The sequence below is a fragment of the Centruroides vittatus genome, unplaced genomic scaffold (assembly GCF_030686945.1).
Source record: "Centruroides vittatus isolate TY-2023 unplaced genomic scaffold, ASM3068694v2 contig_1154, whole genome shotgun sequence".
In the NCBI taxonomy this organism is placed as follows: Eukaryota; Metazoa; Arthropoda; class Arachnida; order Scorpiones; family Buthidae; genus Centruroides; species Centruroides vittatus.
In genome coordinates, this window is record NW_027120741.1 from 1,300,791 (window position 1) to 1,324,300 (window position 23,510).

The 23,510-nt window shown below is 29.3% G+C and overlaps 1 protein-coding gene across 1 annotated transcript in view; it reads right to left on the reverse strand.

Moving 5' to 3' along the window:
• Positions 1-23,510, reverse strand: part of LOC136979080 (R3H domain-containing protein 1-like) — a 218,230-nt gene that overhangs the window by 98,355 nt on the left and 96,365 nt on the right. The window contains exons 4-5 of the mRNA XM_067274992.1: positions 7,242-7,381; positions 3,509-3,580 (exon numbers count right to left, since the gene is read on the reverse strand). The gene's annotated coding sequence lies outside the window, so the exon portion shown is untranslated. The remainder of the gene's footprint in view (positions 1-3,508; positions 3,581-7,241; positions 7,382-23,510) is intronic.

A 23,510-nucleotide genomic window follows, 5' to 3' on the forward strand; every position in this document is an offset into this window, starting at 1 on the left:
TAAAAAAATAAAAATAAAAAAATAAATTCTCCTAAATAATTAGTTTTAAAACAAAATGCTTAACTATTTCTTAAATCTGTGCTGAATTTGTAAATCCTTACTATTATATTAAGAAGATAACATAATTATTTAAACATTTTGATGATAAATGTTTTATTTTGACAAAAAGAACCTTTCATTGAGCTGCAATTTAAAAAATTGTAGACCTATAAATTCACTGTCGTCCATCTGTTTTTCCTTAATCTTGAAAGTGGAGTTAGTTAAATGAAAGCAGAGACAAGACATGAAAAGATTTGGGGCAGGAGGTTCTCATTAACTATATACAAACTTCTAGTTCTGACCAGAAGTCACATTATTTCAATTCAAAAATTTTCTCCTGAGAGAGATAACTGGCACAATTCGACTGCTAAAGGAAAAGTGTGATGTACAGGGGCAATACACTATTAATTTGAAAGTGGAAAGCATATGTATTAAATTATAGAAGTAAAATGGCAAGGCCATTTTTGAGACAAGACTATGTCTCGGAGACTCACTACTAAGCAGGATCACTTCAACACTCACAGCGGGTCTCATACTCATTCTCCAATCTTCTTTGGTATCGCTAGTTTTGAACGCAATTGTTCAAACTTCGCTGTCCTCAGCCATGGCCACAACCACAAGGCATTTTCGATGAAATTAACCCATCCAATGTTGAAATTGCTCTCACTGTGTGTCACCCCAGGTTGAAATTTTGTTGTTGCCTAACAAAAATTTCCCATTTTTGAAAAAAATAATCATGGCTATCGTATTGTCTGAAATTATTTTTTTTATTTTGCACAAACAAAAGAAATATATTAATAAATGTAAAAACAAAAAAAAATTTATATTTTGGAAGTTAGTTTTAATATGAAATTATAACAACTAGTGCCATCTAGTTTCAAAAACATTTTGATGCTGAAATGAGATATCTCGGGTCAACCGGTCAAAGTCAGCAGGTTATGACCAGAGATATGTTGGGAATAACATGGGACAGGTAAATAGGTTTTTTCAAAGATTCATTTGTCAAAATTCGATTTTGCAACGTTCGCATTTCTAACTTCCCAATGAACAACACACGACCAAATCTCGCACTAGCAATTGTTTATAGAAAGAGTGCCGCCATTTTGATTTTTATTTTGACTCAGTTCTCGGTCCCGAGTACCTACAGGTCTGGTCTTTTTTATGTGCGCATGATTTGGGCACCTAATACTATGTGCCAAATTACAATTGTAATATGTACTCCTTCATACCTCTAAGGTGCCCAGCCATTGACAGCACCGCAATTTTATAAACAAGACATAGTCTTGTCAATAAATTTTAAAATATGATTAAAAATTGCTGCCCAGCATTGTCCCACATTTCTGATGTTTGTGTTTAGATTCATGGTGTCATTAAATTTCATCACCTTTTCTCTCAACATTTCTTTAGAAAATTTCTTTCTTTCTTTTTTTCTTTATATACTATCCTATAAACCCTTTCCATCATATTTTTTTAGAAAAGAAATGTTTGAAAATTTTTCTATACAAATTTCTTTCAAATGACTAAGAAAATAAATAAATAGGATTTATCATTTTTATATTATGACTAATTTCCTTTGTCTAGTAATAATAATAAAATAAACTCAGAAAAAATTAAACAGAACATAATTTTTTTATTGAAATTAAAATTATTTTCTGTTTAATTTTGTTCAAAATATTGTACCTTTTTAAACAGAATTTCATCAGAAGTTTCATTTGTTTTAATATTTTAATTTTGTAAGAGTGTCATCAATTTTTTAGAATTTTGTCACAAGTCAATGATTTTAATATTCATTTGAACCATTAATGTTCTTTTGTTTAAATTTTTCATGTTTGTAATCTAATAATATAAGACAAATGTACAGGTCTACAAAAAAATCAAAGTGAACACTTAAGTGAACATTGTAACATAACAAAAGTGATTTGCATAATGATGTGGGTGATGTTTGAATCATAGAAAGTCTAGCAAGTGCATGTGTGCAGAACAGTTATCTAGGACAAAATGGTGAATAAGAAAATAAATAATGAAGCAGTTGAGATAATTAGGACTCTTTTAGACGTTGAGTGGTTCTTCAGACAAGTTCAGAAAAATTTAAGAATGAAAGGACAATACATTTTCATTGGACAGATTTTGAACATTAAAAGTGGTAAGCAGAGAGCATCCAGACAAGGATAAGAGCAAAGCAGTGGTTGTTGAAAATATGCTGCAGATCTTTTACTACCTGCTGAAAAAAAAAAAAAGAAAAAAAAAAAGGCAAAAGTTTATCACAACTGACAACTTCTTTAAGCTTAAATTCGGAGGAAAAAGGAAGATCCGCTACATTAGCAAGAGGCAAAAATCACTCTGAAGCACCACAATCAACTTAAGCATCTCATCTGCAAGGGGCTATGGTTTGGGCTGAAATTTCAGCAAAGGGAGTAACAAAGCCCATTTTAATGGAACCTGGGACAAAAATATCATCAAAATACTACATTGAGAAAATCCTTTATCCTTTCTTGCAGTCAGATGCCAAGAGACTGGTTCCAGATGGCAATTTTGTATTTCATCAGGACTCTGTGCCTTCACATACAACAAAGACTACAGTTGCATTTATCAAACCCTCACAATGGTTGCCAAACAGCCCTGATGATGCTCCCTGTGATCATTTCTTTTGGGGCTACTTGAAACAAAGAGTAAAGAAACAAAATGTGCACAAGTTAAATGGATTAAAACATGCGATTCGGGAAGAAATTACAAAAGTCTCCCAAGGGATGATAGATTAGGCTCTAAAGACTTGGCCACAGAGTGAAGAGATTATATTATGCAAAAAGTGGACAAACTGAGAAAGACAATTAAATGTAAGTTGTAACAAAATAAAAGTGTTCACCTTGATGTTTTGTAGGCCTGTAATTTCAAAAACAAAAAAATCTAGGAAAAAAAATCATAGTGTAAATCAACTTTAACTTGTGATTGGAATTCAAAATTGACAGCCACACTTCCTTTCAAATTATCTTTCAAACACAGATAACCCATGGTTATCCCCAAAATTTTGGTACTATCATTACAATTATCTCTATTAGATTAACAATATAACTTTACTAACTCTGAAATTATTTGTAAAATGTACTAATCTGCATATAAATATAAATATACATAATATGATCTAAAATATAAATACATAGCATTCAGCAGATGATTTGGAAGACAGTAAATTATTGCATGTAATTCTATAGATATAACAATAATATTAACAAAAATATAACAAACAAACATGCTTGATAATTTTTATGGATTTACTTGATATAAGAAGAAATGTTTAAACAAACTGAATTAATAATAAACAAACAAACATGCTTGATAATTTTTATGGATTTACTTGGTATAGGAAGAAATGTTTAAACAAACTGAATTAATAATAAACAAACAAACAAACATGCATATACAGACACAAAAAAAATGAAGCTGTACATGCAAAGATAAAAATGTTACTCACTCTTTGATTTTGCCATAATGTCTGCAGTATAGAACAGATAAATTAGCAGATTCAGATTAAACAGGAAGTTGGCTAAATGAAAAAAAATAAGCAAATAATAATAATTAATAATAATAATAATAGTTTAATTTTTAAAAATATATGAACTCATTAATTTAAAGAAATGTAAAACCAAACTTAACATTTTAATAACTGTGTAACTTTATTAAATAATTAAATTATTTTAAATATATATAAACAATAAAATAAACCCAAAATCATTTGTTAAATATGCTAATCATATATTATCAGATTATTTTGGGCTATAATTCTATTACAGCCTGAAAAAAATTATACTTCAATATGTTTTAAATCAATTGCTAAATAAATTATTAACAACTTATTACTTAACAATTGATTAAAAATATAACAGCATTATAGTTTGAAAAAATCCAGTAATATTTGATTAAAGTATTTACCTTAGTTACTTTAAAATTTTTTTTTAAAACAATCTCACTAATCCTGTTCAAAAATAAATTAATAAAGAGAAAACAACACCTTTCTTAAATTCCAGCAAAAGTTTAACTATATAAAAATGTTTTCAACTGATTTCATCAGTCTTCTTCAGTTACTCGAACAAAAAAACAAAAAGAACAAACCAAATTCAAATTTACAAAATCACGAGAATGGAAAGAATTCTCGTGATTGCGCAGACTATGCAAAAACGATGTACCGAAAAAACGATAAAAAATGCAGATTCTTGACAAACTATATATAATATCACAATCCTACGTTATCCAATGAACGATTTCCAAGCAGACGATAGCCCATCTGCTGGAATTTAAGAAAGGTGTTGTTTTCTCTTTATTATACCAGTTCCAGTAGGTTCGTTATTCATTTTTAATCTTTCCTATAGAAATTAAATTATTTCTATTCTAATTATATTTACCTTTTATTTCATAATATAACCATAAATGCTTAGCTTAAATTCTATCTTTGTTGAGTTCTGTCTTAGTTTGAGAATTTATTAGTTCAATTTCATAATTAAAAAACTTTTGAATTATGGAGACCTATTACTAAATTCTCATAATGAAGATAATTCAAAAAAAATTTAAGATGAACATTCATATTTACATTACAGAGGTGACCAACTAGACATGTTTCAGCAACCATACTCAAAAAAGTCAACATCAATAAAACCAATGATTAGGCAATGTAACAAAATGTAACGCTGATATTAATGACTGTCATACCAATACTAAAATTCTTTCCAATACTAAAATTGAAAAATTTTAAACAAAAATTCCAAATAGTTAGAAATATTAAAATTGCAGCACAAGTTTAAAACAGGTTACACTGAATATATTCAAAAAAAATTCCAGAATATTTAAAAAGGTTCAACAGCCAATGCAAATCTTCAATGGAAATGCCTAAAACTGGCCACTGGGCCAGGGCCAAACAATGGGACAAAAATATGTTTGCACTTAGGATTTTGCAACATTAGGTGGCTGCTGGAAATGTGTGAAAGGTACTAATATACAGTATGTTTTACATGTTTCCATAATAATTCTAGCTTTGCATGTAATCTGTGTTTCCAACTGAAACTCTCCATCTCAGTCTCCTGTCACTTTTGTGGATCTGCTAGAGACCTCTGCATGTCATTTGTGAATGTACAGATTGCTACTCAGGTAGACTTGTTCATCTGGGTTTCACTTCATTGAGTTCCAGTGAAATCCCTCAGGTTTCCTTTAGAAGTCTTATCTTTCTTTTAAGAGATCAGACTTCTGACTAAAACCCCCATGGGGTGCATAATGGACTTTTTAGATCCAATGCACTTAGCCTATTGCCCCCTTTTATGCAATGTACGTACAATCTACTTTCATGGATAAGTACGTATAAGTCTACTTTTATGGATACAAATTATAGGCCTAATTGGATTGTAAAAGTTATACCTTCCAAGTGTACATCATTGTGTCAAGTGACATTTACTTCTTTAGGAAGTTGAAAAATTTCATAGAAAAACTTCAGAACAATTCAACTCTTCTCCAAGAAAATTGAGAATGCCACAACCAGGCATATGAAAATTCATGCATTGGTACACAATCAGTTATTGGCACCTATCTTTAACAATATCCTGTTGTGTACCTTGTAGCCTCACAATTAAAAACAGAAAAACAAACTTTTCTAAATGTTAATGATTTATTTTAATGATGATACAAACAGAAACTGTGGTTGTGGCATAATTCCTACATTCATTTGATGCACAAGCAGGAATGGTAAGGGAACTGTCACTATAGTAACAGCAAAATTAGGCTTATTTTCACTTCTAATTAATGTATTTTAAATAAAATTAAACACCAAAATAGATGCAGTAAGACTAATATACATTAAATAAGTTTCAAAATGATGTATAAAACATAAATTCACACACAAGTACTGTACTGTAATTCACACACAAGTACTGTACCTTAACAAATTGGAAAAAGATTTTGCATAGCATATTCTGTATATAGATCTGCATTTATCTGCTATTACAGAAATAGCCAAATTATTTTTCAGAATTTTTCCAATATTATATATTTCATAATTAAATATACTCTATAGAAATAAAAATATAGTTTAAAAATTTCATTTCATATTTTAATTAAATATAGAATGAAGCCTTGAATGATATTAGCACACATTTTTTTTTATTAAGAAAATAAACTTTATATTTATTAATTCTGGATATTTTCTTTGAATCACTTTAATCAATAAAATTTTTCAGCTTTAACTGTCAGCCTATGATAAAATCACTTGTCTTGCTGAAAAATTCAATAGAAGCCTTTATATGTGCATTCTTAAATACACGACTGAACAGACCATTCCTGCACACATGTAGAGATGGAAGTAAAATAATTACACTCAAGAATGTAGAGTGAAAAAACACAACACACTTTTACCCATGTGCTTTCCTATGTGCTTTCCAATGATACCATGCAGGAGTGGACATGTAATGCAAGACAGTGCATATTCTTACCCAACTGAATGACATGTGAAATATTAAACATTTCAAAAGTTTTGGTGGCACATCCTCAAATGTAATCTCAGCCTAATCAAGTCAGCCATGTTACAGGTGCAAATAAATAATCATGTCTGTGCTATTGCTGGCAATAGCACAGACATGATTATTTATTGCTGGAATATGTGTAGTAGTTAATAGCCAAAAAATAAAACAAAGCACCACTAAACTTCAGTGAAAGAATATAGATACTGTTGTAGCCATTTGCTGGCCACATTTTTCATACTTTTGTTGGAATACTCCTTACTTTTGACACACCATAAGCAAGAATGGTCTTTATAGAATCAGTTACAAATTCTCTCATCCAGCAATGAGAATCTGTCATGGTTGCTTCTTGCAGTTAGATGTGTATGCGTAAATTTGAGAACAATTGAGTCCATAAGACATGCTTATGTAACTAACTCTAGACTTACTTTCATATAAATGCTTTTGCACAAGCACCTACATGACTTGTAAATTATACAGTCAAACACGTGTGTGTAAAGGCCACTTATCAAAGTTCTCTTTTTAATTTATTTTCTCAAAAAGGGGATTTAATAATTTATTTATAAAAAATAAATTAAATAAATAAAGCTTGATTTCATAAAATCTTAATATTGCTATCATCAAAATATTTTTCAGTTATATTTTACTAACAAACAAAAATATTTTAAAAACATTACATTATACTTTATATATCAAACCTTTGCTTACCAGATATATTTTCTCCATGGTATTTTTTCTATACAAAATAAATTATAACAAATAACCACCAGGAAAGGCACAAGAATACTTGGACTTCATGACAAATTTACAGATTTAGCAAACAAGTGACAATTTAACAGTTGGAAGAACTGTGAAAAGAGTAAATAAAAATTGTAAATTAACTCATCTGATGATAATTTGTAATTAATTGTTTAAAAAACTTAATAACTTTTGGCAAAAAAATAATTATGAATTTAATATGGAATTAATATTTACAAAATTGTTCAGACATTATTTATTATTAAAAAATAAATAAATCATACATGCAAATTCCATTTTCAGTACAGTTGTAGTCATGCATTTTTAATAAAAAATTTTTTATAACAAATCTACATTTACAGAAATATAGTCTTATGCTTAATTTAAACTTTTCATTCTCCATATAGTATATTTTCATTAAAGACTTTGCAGTTATTCTGATAATACTATAACAACTCTAAAATTGCATTAAACACAACCTTTCATTTGTTTTCTGAAACTGTGTTTTACTGTTTTATTGAGTGCTGAACACAAGATTGTGTTATTAATTAAACACTTGGCATTAAACGTTGAACCAGAAATAATTGACCTAATAGAGTTTTCTTATAGAAGTAATTAGAAGTAACTATTTTGAAATTGATGGAAACTATTATACTCAAAACGAAGGTATCAGTATGGGATCAGTTATAGGACCTAAACTTGCTGAAATAGTAATGATAGATATAGACGAAAAGATTAATAAAATACAAGGAGTAAAATTTTATAAACCTTATGTTGATGAGATTCTAATTATATACGACAATTCAGAAATTACAATTAAGCAGATAGAATTATTCATAAATAATATACATAAAATAATTCAGTTCAAGATAGAAGAAGAAGACATTGTCAACAGTAGTATAAATTATTTAGACATTACAATTAAAAGGAACGTAAATAGTATAGAATTCGAACCTTTTAAAAAGCCTTGTTATATTAATACGACTATTAAATACGATTCCAATATACCCTTATATATAAAACAAAACATCTTTAATATGGAATATAATAAAATTAAAACTAGAACCAGCAGGTCTGCTAATATGTCCAAACATATACATGAATTAAAAAGGAAATTTATTTTGGATGGATACCCCAATCAAATAATTAGTACATGGGGGAAAAAAAATAAATGAAAAAAATATGAACAGAAGAAACAAGGCCCAGATATAAGATATATTAGTTTCCCGTATGTAAAAGGTTTATATAAAGAAATTAATAAAGAAATGCGAAAAGTATATATAAAAATTGCACCTAAATATGAAAAACTGCAATCTAGATTAAAAAACAAAAAATGTACAAAACAAAATAGAGAGACGAAAGAAGAAGCAAAGAATGTAGTCTACGAAATTCCATGTACTTGTAATAATGCCAGTATCTATATAGGTGAAACAAAACGTAAGTTAAATATAAGATTGAAAGAACATATTGTGGATTTGAAATATCATTGATTAAATTCTGTCTTTCATGATCATTGCCTACTAAATAATTGTAATATAGATAAAGCTAATGCAAAAATTTTATATAAGGAGAATAATACATTTAATAAAAAATTTAAAGAAATTTTGTGGCTATTATAAACTCCAAAAATTGTATAAATAGAAATTTAAGTGTAAAAATAAGCAAAAATTGGTTAAAAATAAGATAAGTATAATCTTTTGTAGAATTTTTTATTTGTCTGGCTATTCTTGGCTATTCAAATAGTTATGCAAATTCCTACTGTCGCAAATAGTTGAATATGCAAATTAGTGTTAAACAGCAACCCAGCACAATAATGTGTAATAGACCAACAAGAAATAGAATGTAAAATATATTACAGTAGATTAAGAGAAGTTTTTCCGACTCTGTGATGTACCAAGGTGGAAACATGAAAGAATTTAGCCAAATATATTCATCGATTTTGATAAGATGGAAAATATATTGCGTATATTTAAAAGTAAGACCCAATATTGGATCTGTCTTAATACGTCTTTATTTTATGTCCATATAGGCTTGTATATTTATATATTGTTTTATGTTTTAATTAGATGTATGTAGATTTTCTAAGGTTGATGCAATCATTTTATTGTCCTAGTTGGAAGAATTTGAACTTGTGGTGTATATGCATCCTTGCATCCATAGCAAGTTTAATGGTATGTCTGGAAAAATGTACATGTGTTTAGACAAATTTCTATATAGTTTACCTTTGTATGATGTGATATTCAAAATACTGTATATACTCTTTGTTGTTAAGTTGACTGATGAGGGGCTAAGTACCTGTATCAACTGAATAAAGATGGGGAAAAAAGCAAGTGTTTAATTAATAACACAATCTTGTGTTCAACACTCAACAACCTTTCATTATTTTTTTCTTTTAATATTTGGAAAAAACAAAATTTTTTTAAAAGTAACAGAAGCTTATAAATAATTATAACCTTGATAAAATTTGCATGTATTAAAATATAATTTAAACTTTATTACAATTAATATTGTTAATATCAAATATAAAATTTTTTAGTGTATTTTATTTCTTTGATATTTAGTATATTCAATTTTTTTAAACCAGTTTTAATTGGTTTTAAGGTTTTTATGATTATTACATTTTTCATCAAAATTTTTTTACACATTTTAACAAGATTATATTTATTTTTACAGTTTTACTAGTACAAGCCCATGGTTTTATACACTTGAACAAAAATAATTTTATTTCTACAGTTTTACTTATTTCACTGAAAGGTTTTATTAATTAGTTATTTCAGCTATCACTATAATAATCTTTAGGACTGAAGAGGAGCATTAAGCCCAAAATGCATATCTTTTCTAAATTATAGAAAATAAACCTACTTTTTCCATCAAAAACATGCATTCCTGTGTGATTTGTTCTCAACAGCAACTTTGTGCTAATTCCAAAAGAAACTATCATAAGAGATGGTGCCACATATGCAGTTTTAAATGTTGCTGGGAAAGTTAAGCAACTCATTGCTGAACTTTTTAACAGTACTTAAATTTAAGTAATTTATACCCATATAATGATATATACTTCATGCATTAGGAATGTCTGAAACCCATAAGAATATTGCATAATATCTATATATTAGAGAATTAAGAAATGCATGCTGGACCACTGATGAACAAATTTTGGGTTGTTTATATTTGGCCACTTATTCTTTAAAAAATTTTATAGTATGTATTCTGTAAAAGTTGTTGGATTCTGTAGAGTTGTTGAATTACATTGTTTTAACAACAGTTGCAATTTGATACTTATTAAATCTGTATGTTTTTAGCAATTATTACATCTTTACTATAACCAACTGAAGAGGACTGTACAATCGAAATGCATTTTGACTTAAATAGTAGTAGTTTGTGTGTCAATAAATTAGTAATCAAAGTGTGATTATTCTCTTTTTATGGGTATTAGTACTTAGGATATTAGTATGATATATATTATACTATACTAATACCTATGAATATTAGTATAGTATAATCAGACTACCAACAAAAAAGCTAATTATTATTATTATTATTATTATTAATCCCATTTAGAATATTCTTAATTTATAAATAAAGAATAAATTTACCAAGATAAATTAAATAACAGTTTCAATATCTATTTGTTATTAATTAATGCACAAAATGAATTAGTGAATGAATTTCAACACAGACAAGCAGGTAACAATATGAAACTGAAAAAAATATGGCACAGCTAATAAGAAACAATCTAAGTCATGCCAAACTGTATATATCTAGTCATTGTGGGTGTCAGGTGATTAAGCTGTCATCTCTTGATAAATTTAATAATTAACTTTAATTTAAAATATTGAATTTTTATCATTTATGTATAAACTAATTAAACAAAGTTTATTCTAACATTAGTAAAACATTTAAATATTTTTAAAAAATGATCAGATTTTAAAATGTTATACAGTCAACTCATGTTAATATGAATTGCTAGAGGAACAGTAATTAGTCACTTTATTTAAAATTAGTATTAATGGTTTTCAAGGTCAAGGTCAAGGCTGCATAATTTAAGGAGTTGAGGCTTGATAAATGATTAAAATCTCTACATTATATTTTGAATTAATTTACTAAATAAAGTTAAACAAATTAATATTCTAAACAATTTTCAAATCAAACAAAATGAGAAGGATGATGTTTACCATTTAAGTATGGAGCAGTGTATCAGAGTGGTTAAACAAAACAAAGTTAAACAAAATCCATGATTTTTTTTCTGTTGAAGATTGGAAAAGTAGAAAATATTTTTGGCACCAAAAAAGTAAAAAAGGCACAAATTTGGCACAAATCTGCCATCACTCTTTGCACTCCCCAATATGCAAACTAGCACATATGTGCATGGAACTAAATCCATTTAAAGGGATGGATATCCTTAAATTTAACCCCTATTTTCTGGGTACTTTATAATCTGCTAAAACAGATGTTTGAATTGTTTACAATTTGAAGTCAAACCTGTCTTTGCTTACTAGAAGAAAATCTATTCTACTCAAAATGGAACATTTATTACAGTAACACTGCTTATTGTTCACATCAAAAAGTGCTAAAAGCAACCATTATTTTAAATAGTGTTATTTCTTGGAGGTTGTAAAAGTAATTTACTGTTTGGTTTGACAAATTCTGGTAAACTTCTTGTTTGTTTTATTGCATGAGAATTAACATTGTGACAATGGCATTTTGCCAGAGTAACACTAGAATTTGCTTTGATGGTATTTATTTTAAGATGAATAGACTGTACAATGACTATAAATTTCAAAAAATCAATTTCTTTTTAAAATGCTAGTTGTTAGTTTGTCAGAGTTCAGTGAATTTTATCTTGTAATAATTAATTATTTCTCATTATAAAATGCATATATTAAAATATTGTAGATAGTAATCTAGTAATATATATTTCATTTATACTCCAATCCACTCCATGCTTTTGCTTATTGATTTTTTTTCACTCCTCCATCTTGTTTACTAGAGGTAGATAGTTATAGGTTGAAACTATTCTAAATGAGAAACTACTAGGAATCATTCTACCCTAAATGCTGTGACAGTTCTAATCAGAACTATGAACACATTCTGAACTTTTATGAGTATGACCTTTTACAGAACAGCAAACTTCTGTCTGAATTTGAACTTGAACTATTGATAAAGATTTCCATGAGTTTCTAGGAATAATGGAATTAGTTTTGAGTTTGAGAAGTATTTGTTTTTTTTTTTTTTTTTTTAAGTAACTAGTAGCTATGACCAATGCTGCTAAGACAAAAAGGACAACCATTAAAATGAAAACCATATCAAAAGTTTGGTTATTTAAACCTACCATAGTTACGTGTTTATCACAAAATCTTATCCTTAGAGAATGTTAACATTTGATGGTAGCCAATATTTTTTGCAGGGTACCAAAGAGCAAGAATAAAAAAATTTCGTGCAAATAGATCAAAAAGTTTAGGTGTGTGTAGAGAATAGATAAAAGGATATTCTATTTTATATAAAGAGATTTACAATTGTGACAAATACATAAATTGCAAATGATTAGAAATATTTTATTTACTATACTCTCAAGAGTAGCGATTTCATGTTTCACTTAAATTATTCAGTTTCCAAATACAAACAAATAATTGTTTTATATTTGTTGATTCTGTTCCATGAAACATATTTTAGGCAGTTCTGAGGAACCATTTAGTACAACAGATTAGGATGTAATGTTTGTTCAAAGCTGGAATTATCCTAACATTAATCAATATCAAACCTTCCTTACATCTTCCAGCAATACTTTATTAGAAACAAATGTTTTTGGTCTAGTTTATGGTAATACTTTTACTGGATGACATAAGGAAAGTGTGATATTAAGTTAATGTTAATACCAAAAGATCTGCTGGATTGTATTGGGCTGTATTATGGCTACATTTAGCAAAATTACTCTATATCCAGTTATTAAATGTAGCCATAATATAGCCTGACAAAATCCAGCAGATCATTTAGTATTAATGATATTGTTAAAAATAACAGTTTAATGACTTATCATAAATGCAATTCACAAAAACCATATTAGTCTCAGTATTGACACTATAGATGTCAGAACTTCCACTGGCTGCAGCCAATAACAAATTAGAAATGTTACTCCTTGTCAATTTAGCACTTGGTGAGTAGTAGTAATCATTGAAGAACTGTGATAGAAAATAGTGACAGACAGGTGATACAAAACAGCTGCAACTGATGTTTCATTTCGCCAGCTTGCTGTGATCGAATCCCCACTGCAGAAATTCACCAGAAACTTCAGCATGCATATGGAAATGTGTGTATGGGTGCCAGCAGTGTAAGAAGATGGGTAAAACATTTAAAGATGGAAACCCATGCATCAAAGATTATCTATGGAGCTCTATTATGAGCTCTGTTTTCTAGGATGCAGATGGGGTGATTCGGATGGAATTTCTCGAACTTGGGCAAACCATTAATGCTGCTTGGTACATCATGACACTTCATACACTCTGTTGTGTAGTGCATGATAAACAATCTGGGAAGATCATACTGCAGCATGACAACACAAGGCCACACACTGCTCCTTACACCATAAAGGAAATTCAGTAAATGAGGTGAGAAGTTCCGGAATTAGCACCCTCTGATTATCACCTTATTGGTGTTCTGCAGGAAAACATACGAGGCCCACACTATGAAACAGTGCAGGACATCAAGAAAGCAGTGTGTCAATTTTTTCATAGTGTTGGAATGGAGTTCTATCATAAGGGAATTTTCAAGCTCCCACAACAGTGGGAAAAATGTATCCAAAAATGTGGAGACTCTGTGAAAAAATAAAGAAAAGTCTGAAAAATAATGTGATGTATTTGTTTTTCCTAAAATAAATTAATCTGATTTATAAAAAAAATTGTTGCTTGTGACTTTCAGTGAGCAACAATTTTTATATTACATTATCATCTTATTTTATAAAATGTTGAGAAAATATGGTTATGTTAAGCATGATAAAAGCAAAGACGAAATTGTAACAAAACAGTTTATACAGGGCAACTGCATGCAGGTACAGTTGTCAAGGGTGCACCAAAAGACATTCTCAATTAAGTGCCTGATTTGAACTATGAAATGACAAAAAATGAACAATACATTACATTGAAAAAGGAAAATTTCAAATTCCAATGGCCAAATTAACACTTGTATTATATATTTATATGAATTTATAGTATTGCAAGATCATACATTTGCAAAGTTACTCTGATAATGAGTTTCTCATCCAGTGAGGAATAAAGTTGTACAGACTAGCATATAACAACATTGTCAGATGAAGTATCAAACACAAATTCGTGTTAATAACAACCATTTGGCTTTTTTCCACCTTTATTTAGTTGATACGGTACACGTTTCGGGCCTTATGCCCCTCATCAGTCAACTAAAATAATATAAAATAATGTATACAGCGTTTTTACCGACAAGTTATATAAACATTTAAACGTATATAACATACCAGTTCTTCCCCCAGTATGGCACTTGTATACGGTAAGTTTGGACATTACAAACTCGAGGATAAAAGGTGGAAAAAAGCCAAGTGGTTGTTATTAACACGAATTTGTGTTTAATACTTCGAAGAATAATACAACACGGTTTCACAAAAATCAACATTGTCAGATGTTCATACCATCCCAACTCAATTCAAGGGAATTCTGATGAGGATAAAAAAAATAGGACTTGCACACTGGCACTAGATACATAGTAGTAGCATTAAATTTGTAGGTATGATTTTTATCATAGGACTAACAAATGAATGTACAGTACATTACAAATAAATGATTAGTTCTATCATTCCTTTTGAGCTTTGAAAGCTTGAGAAATTGTTGTCATATATGTTTTGCCTGCAACTTTTAAATGTAAATTGTTATTCTAAAGCAAAAGAAAGTAGGTAGCATTATTTTAAATTGTTGATCAAGTAGTAATAAGTAAATGCTTTAACATAACAAAATTAACTAAAAGTACATAATTGTATATACAACCACCAAAGCCGAATTATCGGGCTAGAGTCAGCTATAATAAATAATTAATAAGACAATTTGGCACTAGAGCTTGGCGTTAGGCACCATCTCTTACTAAAATTTAATAATTATAATTTAATTAAATTAAATAATTTGGAACTGGAAGAAAAGAAATCGACCCGAAGCGGGACTCGAACCCTCAACTTCTGCTATCCGTGCAGACACGTTACCAGTTACGCTACCCGGACCTTCGGTCCAATCTCCTCTTCCAGTATATATAAGCTAACGCGACGACCATCGACAGCCATTACAATGCCAACTGGGGACACATCAAGTGCCCACGTCCTCCCAAGGCACACAACTGGCCATCGCAACCCCGGCAAGGCGTATAGATATAAATAAATAACAACTAACCCGTTATAAAGATATACAACCACCAAAGTCGAATTATCGGGCTAGAGTCGGCTATAATAAATAATTAATAAGACAATTTGGCACTAGAGCTTGGCGTTAGGTGCCATCTCTTACTAAAATTTAATAATTATGATTTAATTAAATTAAATAATTTGGAACTGGAAGAAAAGAAATCGGCCCAAAGCGGGACTTAAAACCCGCAAAATATGACTGGTAACGTGTCTGCACAGATAGCAGAAGTTGCGGGTTCGAGTCCCGCTTCGGGCCGATTTCTTTTCTTCCAGTTCCAAATTATTTAATTTAATTAAATTATAATTATTAAATTTTAGTGAGAGATGGTGCCTAACGCCAAGCTCTAGTGCCAAATTGTCTTATTAATTATTTATTATAGCCGACTCTAGCCCGATAATTCGGCTTTGGTGGTTGTATAGCTTTATAACGAGTTAGTTGTTATTTATTTATATGTACATAATTGTAATAATTTAGGATAATCATTTTGGTTAATTTTGAAAGAAATTTTTACTTTTTTAATATATTTTTTTTTTTGTTGTAACAATATTGGAAAAACTATTTTAGAAAAATCATTTTGGTTGTTTGCAAAAAAGTTTTGATTTTAAATTACTTTCCTGGCTGTTTATATATAACAGAGAAAAAGTATGGCAATCAATCAAAATATGATCTTCCCAAGAATTTCATCTTTTTGGATTCAAGGGATCTTTCAAGGTCCCTTGAATCCAAAAAGATCTTTCAAGATCGAGAAATGTAAAAAAAAAAAATGGGGATTTTTTCCCTGTATAAGTGAACGTTTGTGTGTATGTGGGCATGATTTTGTTCACCTGCTTTGCCTTTTCTGTGCCTTCTGTTGAAATTTTCTGAAATTTTGCATAAAGATTTGTGTATTTGATGCTATTAAAGTTTGGCAATTAAAGGTCAAGAGGGTGGGAAGATAGAGGAGGATCTTGTGTGGTATCTGGAGTGGGGATGAACTTAATAAAAATTGTATTCATTATTAGCATTTCAAATATTTTATAAAATTCATCTCTACCCAGAAAATTAAGTATTTTGCCATTATGAAGTGGCAATAATGAAATATAAAAAAGTTTTTAAATAAAATCTTATAACAGATGATGCCACACACAATTTTAACTTTTTGCCTGAAAAGTAACACAACTCGTTGCTGGATTTTTTCAATAGCATACTTTTTTGAATCTAATGGTGCGACTATGCAGACATGAGCAAACAAATTTTCCAACCAAGCAAGAATATGTGATGACATTTCATGCTCTCTGTTGCTTGCTCTAGTCTGTGTGGTCTTAATAAACGAGAGCAAGAAACAACCAGAGAGCATAAAAAATCATCACCTCTTCTCGCCACACATACTTGTTCACTCAGAAAATTAGCTCACTTACATCTGCATAGTCGCACCCTAAGGCAAAATGACGCTATGCGACAAGGCACAACATCAGAACACGATATGCCATGTAAAATGTGGGGTTTAACCAATAAGTACGTGATTTTACATAATTTTATATATATAATTTTTCTAGATGATGTTATTTGATTTACTTGCACATCATCTCCTACAAACGAATTAAAAACTGCCACTACAAAACAAGAAAGTGGCTTGTTCTCTTAATATATCTTTGTACAGTATATATCCCAAAAGTATAGATAATCAACATTTTTCTGCCTTTCAAAATTGTTAGGAATTTAAGAGAAATGTACATGATTTCATTTGTATATGCAAATTACTTTACACTGATTTTTGATAATTTCAAAATTAAAGATCATTGTATTAATAATTTAACAACAATGTTTTTTTGCTGTCCCAAAAGTATAGATAATAAAACAGAATTGTAAAATTTCAACATTAAGAAACTTAAAATTACAAATATAATAATAAATAACATCAAGAAACACTAACTTTGACTGTTGAATCAAAACTTTCCAAAATGCAACATGGAAGAGAGTTTAGTATGGAAGAAATTGCAAGAATATGGAAATCAAAAGCAGAAGGCTGTCATGTCAAGGAAATTGCTGTTTTAATAAACAGATCTACTCCTGGAATTTATAAAATTTTGGGAAAATCATCACCAAAACCTTTTAAACATCAATCAAGAAGACCCAAAATCACTTCTCAAAGGGATGATAATTGAATTGTGCATTTTGCATCACAACAGAATAAATCAGTTCATCAAATTTTGTTTGAAAGCGAATTAAAAATATCAAAAAGCACTGTTTATCAAAGAATTTCAGCAATTCCACATATGAAATTTACTGCCATGATGAAAAAACCACAACTAACAAAACAATACAAATTGGTAACAATGCAGTGGGCTAAAAACCACATATTGTGGAATTACCAATGGCCCTCAGTTCTTTTCAGTAATGAAAAGAAATTTAATTTGGATAGCCTAATTACTGGCATGAAATTAGGAAAGAAGAATGCAGTTTTTCAGCAGGCAAAAGGGTGGTAGTTCTATTATGGTGTGGGACTGCTTTGGATTTAATGATTTATCAAATTTAGTTTATTTTAACTGATAGACACCTAAAAAGTTAAAAAAAAACCCTAAAAAATAATTTAATACCTATTGGAGAAAAAATTGGAGAACCTGATTGGACTTTTCAACAGGACAATGCCAGTATTCATTGTTCACACTCAACAACTAAGTAGTCAGCAAGAAGCCCAGACATAAATCCAATTGAACTTGTGAGTGCATTCTTGCTTTAAAAATTTATGCTAACAGGCATTTTATGACAGTTTCAGAGCTTAAACTAGAAATCATTGAGTGCTGGTTTCAAACGGATCCAGAAATCTTACAATTTAATTAAATCAATGCCTAATCTAAGGTGACCAGATGTCCTGCTTCCCACAGCATTTTAAAAAAGTCCCGAGTTTTGGAAAGATTAAGACACATAATTGACAAAAACTTAAACTTATGTCTTATGTTTAAGAGTCATAAAGATCATTTTATATCACTTGTCAGTACCAAGGTGTGCATCAGAAATAAAGAATGCTGCGCCGACAAAACCCTCCATGTTGGTGGTAAAGATCAACAGAAAATGGTTTGGGGCATGCAGCTGCAGTAATGGAGCAGCGCATGTTCACAGGCTGTTTAAACAAGTAAACATTTTGTTCATTGCATGTTACATGGTGCAGAGTAACCACATCTGTTGCCACCTTAGAAAGCTAGCAACTAGCGAGAGTAACCACATCAGTTTATATCATTCTATTGCTAGTGGTGGGGCTGGGTTCATTTCGGTTACGACAGCATTATATAATAAAAAAAATTACAATAATAAAGTGACACTCAAGGCAAATTCAGGGGAAGAGTAATACAAGTTAGTATTATTATTTACAAAGAAATACAGAAAGATTAAAATGATTGTTAAAATATAGTTTGTTGTCGGTACTTGTCGTAGGTAGCAAAAATCTCAACAGAGAACAAATGGTTAGAAATATTTCATTTTAAAACAAATTATGTTCCATATAACGATGCATTAAAAATTGTGGAATACACGCTGTCCTTACCAGGAACTAATGCTGCTACTGAACGTGTTTTTTCTACCGTAAATAGTGTGGACTAGGGTTTCTCAAATGGGATCCCGGTTGTTTTTTAACCTGGGAAATATCCCAGGAAATTTTTTCTTATCCCGGGAAATCCTGCAAATTTCTTAAAAATTCATTTTTTTCTTATTTTGTGTTAAGGTTGAGGAAATTTTGCAAATAAAAAGTATAATTAACTCATAAACTGTCAGAATTCATTTGTATTTATTAATTTTAAACCTATTTATTAGTTTTTTTAATTTTTGCTTGTTATGGCATGTCACAAATGGTCAATAATCAATATGTGGCTTATTTGTGGCAGGACTCTCAAAATTCTTTACTTGTCAGAATCTGTAATATCTGGAATAATTGTGCTTATGCTGTCTTAATTTTTAACCATGCCCAGTAGCTTCAATAACTGCATAATATCAGGTTGTGTAAATTAGGCAAGGATACAAATGAATACAAAGTCTGCAAGTATGAAGTTTTTCTTCATAAACCTGATTATGAAAGACAAACAAACTGCTGAATTATTGGGCTATGATGTTTCTATTAAAGCAGTCAAGGTAGACAAATCAAGAATACCAGAGAGCAAAAGAAGTACTACAACCTCAAAAACAAACTAGAAATCTTCCAGGCTACATGTGAAAAACACACAACATTTGTCTTCCCTTAAATCATTAAACATGATTCCAATCACATCAATTGAATTGAAAAGGGCATTCTCAGTAGCAAGACTTTTCATTACTAAAATAAGAATTAGATTGAGTGATCCGAATATTGACCATTGTAGCTTTTTAAAATCTTAATATAAAATATTATTGTAAATTTTTATATGTTTTATTTAAAAAACGAAAATTACCTTCTAAGTTAGAAGTTTGATCTAAGTTCGTTTTTTTTTTAAATTTTTAAAATTCAAAGCATTTTGTTTTTTTTTTCTTTTCTTTTGCGTGCAGTTTCCAGCAAACTTTAATAAATTTTTTCTTTGTAAAAATTTCTATGTAATTTAAAGGTAATTTTTAATATATATCTTACACAGCATTATTAATATGATTTTGGAGGTTGTAGAACGTATTAAATTACTGTAAAAAATAAAAAATAATTATATCATTTGATTCTAAGATATTTTGTATATCTTAAAAATAATTAATTCTATCTTGGGATTTCCCAGGAAACAGTTTACTTTTATCCCAGAATCCCAGAACAAGCAAAACACAGGGAAATGAGAAACCCTAGTGTGAACATCTGGTAAAACACAATTAAATATTGAGCCTTTGGCCATATTATGTGTGAAATATAATTTAACAAATTCTTGCGAAAAATTTCATGACATTTTAAAGGACAGCAATCTACTAAAAAAAATTCACTCAACTAAGAAATATGCTAAAGAATAAATGGTTTTTAAAGATTTATAATAGTATATATATTTATTATATTTGTAAATTTTACATATGTTGAAGTTTAAAAAAAAAATAATGCAATACAATTTTTGCGTTTTTTGATAACAAAATTTTGTTCCTCTTAGAACATTTTTTCAACAAAACAACTACTCCCCCGTCAATTTTGTCCCACTTCATAAATGTTAAAATCTGGTCACTTTAGCCTAATCGCATTTTTGAAGTCATTAAACATAATGGCAGTTCTATTTCATATTAAAACAATTTTTATCAATTTATATTATGAACTATTGCTCAAAGTTTAAAATTTATCTGTATTTTTGGAACATCATAAAACAAGTATTTTGTGTGTAACACTTTATGTAACTATCAAATATTGTAAAAACAATTATATAACATTGCATTATGCTAGTGTCCTTATTTCAATTCTTAATATATTTGTCAACTTAGACATTAATAATTAACAGGACTGTTAAACTGGTATTAAGTGTTTACGCAAAATTGAGCAAAAGTTCTTAAAGAAAACAGACTTTCTTTATTGAGCTTCCTGTTAAAAAAAGCCTGTTTTCTTTAAGAACTTTTGCTCAGTTTTGCGTAAACACTTAACAACAGTTTAACAGCCCTGTTAATAATTAATGTCCAAGTTGACAAATATATTAAGAATAATAATAACCACTCACGTTGTTAAGAAATACACTAGAGAGTCGTTTATCCGAAAGCCGATCAACCGAAACGTCGGTTAACCGAAAGCTTTCCAGTCGGACTGTGTCGTGCTGAATCGAACGTTTTTGATACTAGATTAACTTCTAAAGTATAATTTTTTGTTTTTATATTTTACTATATATTTATTTTGTTTGTACAAAATAAAAATAATTTTTAACGATACAATAGCCACGATTATTATTATAAAAATTCTCGTTAGGCTTAAAATCGACAAAAATTCAACGTAAAGCGACACGCAACGGAGAAAAATTTCAACATGGGATAGGTTTTTTCGTACATAATCGGCTATCGAAAAATAAGTTATCCGAACCACCCCAGTCCCCAATTGATTCGGATAAACGACGCTCTACTGTACTTATTATTTTAAAAAATAATAATATATAGATTATCTATACTTTTGGGACACACTGTATATGCAATCGATGCTCCTCGCAAATTAAAAATTACTTTTAATTTAATCAATAATATTTAATAAATGTACAAATTACTGTATATCATGATCGTTGGACGATCGTCCGCTGTCTTGAAATGTTGAATAACGGTATGTTTTGTGAATAAGTTCGAACGTCATTATATCTTTTAACGACAAAATATTGTCGTTATTTTAGTAACAAGTTCGTGAATAAGCCCCCTGGTCACCCACTTCTTATTGTTTACCATTGCTATTAGTAACGCGACAGCGCTACTAATCGTGGAAGTCAAACGGAAATCGTGCAATGGGTGTAGTTTATTCTTTAAATTAGTGAATAGATTAATTAATTCCACAGATTCCGGGCTTAAACAATTCATCTCAATCTAAAAATCAAAAATAAATTATATAAACAAGCATGTATAATAATACCTCGTTCTGCATTAAAAAATAATAATTATTGTTCGTTATCTTCTCATTTCATTTTCGCTTATCTATAATTATCTCAGTACCACATTTTTGTGAGAAATGAAAATTCGGAAGTTATTTATTTAGAAACCGCAAACTGAACGCAATTATTCGGATTAACATCAGTCATGAACCACCTGTTTTATTTCTTTTTCCATCTTATTGTTTGAATGTGGGATAGTGCGCCATATAAACCGTCTGTATAATAATAATTTAAAATACCATAATAAAATTCCACTTCTACGCATAGAATTTTATAATTTCTAATGAATACTCAGAACGCTATGTTTATGTTGTTAAAACTTTTATTTCTTTTTACGTAAGTTGTGTGTCGATTATTTTTACCAACAGTTATTGATAGTGAGAAAGTACTCTCTAAAACGACCCTATCCGACTTCTACAATATAAACGAATTAATCGCTCCGATTCATTGAGCCTACTTATCAAACTTTAACCATTTATTACGCTATATATTTATGTAAATCTTCATTCATTCGAAATGTAAAAAATTCTATTAATTAAAATTTTAAGCCAAAAATTATAATTGGCGTTGTTAACAATAGTTTTCTAGATAGAATAAAATCATTACTATTAAACTTATCGTACATGACAAATTTTATACCCCTCATCAACGTTTGGGAACCAAATTCATCGGTTCATGCATTTTCGCTGATCAAAATCAAAAAAAAAAAAAAAAAAAAAAAATTCGGACTATCATGCAGTGGTGCTTTCTGCCAGTTTTGGTTTCGGTAAGACCAAAATCATTTGTGAGAATTAATTTTTATCTGTTTTATGTTTAACCTATGGTTTTAACGTTTTAAATAATGTTTACGCATTATGTCATATTCACTTTTTTAAAAAAGAACTTTCCTACCTTAATATAAGATTTTTCTAATTTGTCTTTTAAAGCTCCGTAGGCACGAAACTTCATTTATAACATACAACTTTACTTCTCGACTTTAGTACAAATTTTAGAAACCCATTCCTTCCAAAAGTCGGGGTTTGCCCTGCAATTAAATTTTTCGCTTTTTAAACGATTTATGATTTTCTCAGAATAGTCAAATAGAAACTCCCGACTTACACAATCAGTGACGTAATCCTAAATTCATTAAATGATTATAATTATATGATTTAGATGTAAATTTGATTACTTTAACTTTGAAGGCTGAAGTGACGTACAGTACAAGTTAACGAATTTACTGATTCTATCATTATTATATAATAAAATAATTTTTTAGTGAAAACATTTTGAGTTTAAAATGACTTTTAACATTTGTATTAATTTATTTATTA